Source organism: Triticum urartu, chromosome 2A, assembly GCF_056163025.1.
Source record: "Triticum urartu cultivar PI428250 chromosome 2A, HENAU_Tu73, whole genome shotgun sequence".
Taxonomy (NCBI): domain Eukaryota; kingdom Viridiplantae; phylum Streptophyta; class Magnoliopsida; order Poales; family Poaceae; genus Triticum; species Triticum urartu.
The window spans coordinates 563,163,157-563,166,085 of NC_141874.1; the positions used below are offsets into that span (position 1 = coordinate 563,163,157).

The 2,929-nt window shown below is 62.7% G+C and overlaps 1 pseudogene; it reads right to left on the reverse strand.

Annotated features, from left to right (window-relative positions):
• Positions 1 to 510: 510 nt before the first annotated feature.
• On the reverse strand, positions 511 to 1,756 carry LOC147985913 (uncharacterized; annotated as a pseudogene).
• Between the last annotated feature and the right edge of the window lie 1,173 nt (positions 1,757 to 2,929).

The window sequence follows — 2,929 nt, forward strand, 5'->3', positions numbered from 1 at the left end:
AATAGGCAAAAAAACAACAATTCTAGGCTGGGCCTCTGGTTAATAGGTTAGTCCCAAAAATAATATAAAAGTGGATAATAAATCCCAATAATGTCCAAAATAGTAGATAATATAGCATGGAGCAATAAAAAATTATAGATACGTTGGAGACGTATCAGGCACCCTCTCTGGCGCTCTCTCTGGCACGATGGCCGGAGTCACCTGCAGCATCGCAACCGGCGGCGCCCCACCCATCGGCGCCTAAGGCGCTCCTCCCGGCGCCATCCACGGTGCCTCCATCCGCGGTGCCTCCCCCAAGACGGTGTCACTGCCCCCACCCTCGACCTCCGCCCGCTCGACCACATCAGTCCACGGCGGAGTGTCGTCGTTGACCTCCACGACCTCCTGGTCAAGGTCCACCACCTCCGCGCGACCACTCTGTCCGCGCTCCCCCTGCGACGGCGGCATGAAGACCGTCGCCGCTAGCTCCATGCTCGTCGGCATCTCAGGCCACGCTGGCCCCTCGCCGGTCTACGCCCACGCCACTGCGGCGCTGACCCAAGCCTGGGTCGACGCCACCTCCAGCGCCGCCTCAGCCCTGTTCCGGTCCCGCCAAGCCAGACTCTCGGTGTCGGCTGGGTCCAGGCCCAGGTCCGGGTCAACCATCTCCTCGTCCTGGTCGATGGTGCTGGTCTGGGTCTTTCGGAACACGACGCCCCCACTAGACGCGGCCTCCGCCGCCGCAAGCACCAGTGAGATCGGTGACCTGGAGCTCGACGGAGTACACAAGCAAGAACTAAGGGAAGCCCCTCGGTGACTCAAATTCAACGAAAAAATAACTCACCCGGGCAACAATGGGATGGCGGGTCTCGCGACGTCTCCTGCGGAGCGCGACGCTTCCTCTTGGCGGGCGGCTTCGTCCCGGCTGCCGGATCCGCCGCGCGCTTCACGGCTGGACCTCGGGGCGCCACGTCGCCCTTCCCGTGCGGCCGTCTTGCCACCGCAGTCCCCTGAGACGACCCTGCTCCAGCCGCGTTGCCGCCTCCTCCACTCGGCGCCGCTGCGCCAACAACTCGCGTCAAAAATCCCCACGCCGCCTCGCGATCGGCGTCTCAAGTAATAAAGAGGGTGGAAACTTACACGCATGGCACCCCGCGCCGGCGTCGGCGTCCGCCTCCTCCACCTCCTCGCCCCGAGCCACGGGCTCCTCCGAGCCGGCCCGCACCACCTGCGTCGGCGCCCGGTCATATGGGTGCCGGATGGCATTCAGAAGCACCTCCCATGTCGCGTTGGGACGAACAAGAAGATGGGCGGCGGCAAAATACAGAGACCAAGGACCCACCACTGGTGCCGGGTTTGCCTGGCTATACGGGGGTTCCACGAACTCCCAATCCTCCTTCAGCCCGGCCTTGGAGATGTCATTGACCCGGTGGGCGACCTAGTCCGCTCCCAGGTGCAGGTTCGACATCCGGTTGGGGTCCTGAAGACCAGTCATCAGACCGATGATATGGGTGCGCTGCTGCAGCGGTAGTACCCAGCTCTTGATGAAGGCGGCGATAAGGTCGGTGCCGATGAGCCCCTCCCGCTCCTTCATCTCTGTCACCCGCTAGCACAAGTTGCGCACCTCCTGCGACGGGTGCCTGGGGAAGTAGTTCTAGTTTTTCTTCCCCCGTGGCGTCGCGTCGACGAAGGACGGCAAGTTGATGTGGTCCGCGCCGAGGTTTCAGACGTAGAAGAAGAAGTTCCGCCACTTCTTGGCAGAATCCTCTAGCGGCATTTTGGGGCAGACCCCGCCTGTCCGTTTGCAGATGACGGCGGCCCCGCAGGTGGACATCTCCCCGACCTTCAGGCCCTATTGCTTCAAGGCGAAGAGGCGCACCTAGAGATCGATCGTGGGTTCGACCCCAGGTACCCCTCGCACAGGGTGACGAAGCCGGAGAGCTGCAAGATTGAGCCCGCACCAAGATGATGGGGCTGGAGCCTGAAGAACTCCAGGATGGTGCGGAAGAAATGGCTCACGGGGAGGCCAAACCCGCACTTGAGGTGCGGGTAGAAGACCACGTGCTCCGTCCCCTCCGGCCGCGGCTCTCGCTCGCCCTCCGGCAGGTGCACGGCGACCTCCGTTTCCCTCGGCAAGCACCTGGTGGAGCGGAGGTATGCGATGTCCTCCGCGGTGATGGAAGAGCCAATCCACGAGCCTGACAGGAGCGCCATCAGTGAGACGGAGCAAGGAAGAGAAAGAGAAGAAAATAATGGCGGTGAAGCTGTGCTCGAAGCGGCGGGCGGCGCAGCGTGCGGTGGTCGCAAGAAGCAGAGGGAGGACGAAGAGGCAGGGGAGCGCGAGCGAGAATGATTTCCGCCACCCCTCCTCCCAGTTTATAATCCATGGCTCAAACGTGGGGAAGTGGGATCGTTTGCGCTCGCCCTTCCCTCTTCCCCGCAATAAGTGCGCATGTACGCACATAATAACTGCCTCGAGGATGGCAACCGACTCGCAGATGCCGCAATAAATCCACGTGTGTGGGCCGAGGGCATGCAGTGGCGGGCCCCAGCCCATCGCCCTGTCCCGTCGCGTGCGTGGCCTGTTAGGCCCCTTCAGCTCCCGAGCGCCAAGTGGCGTCCGTGTAGAGCCCAAAGATTGCTCCAAGATTCGACGGGCTCCTCGGTTTCCCGCCCGCGCCACGATCCTGCTTCTGGAAGCCGGCACATAGTGGGTGTTGCTGGACCCGATGGTCACAACTTCGCCTCCTCAGGGGGGGAACTGTGAAGGCCCACCCGCTTGAAGACGGCGGACTTCACAACTTCGGGGACTACTGTCGGGGGGATGAACCCCGGGCAGGCAACGGACCTGGATCCTTTTCAAAAACATCGGGGCCAGCAACGCCCCTCAATCCGGCTCACACTTGGCCTGGTTGCTCAACCCGGCCAAGCCCCTCGACCCGGCCCCGAC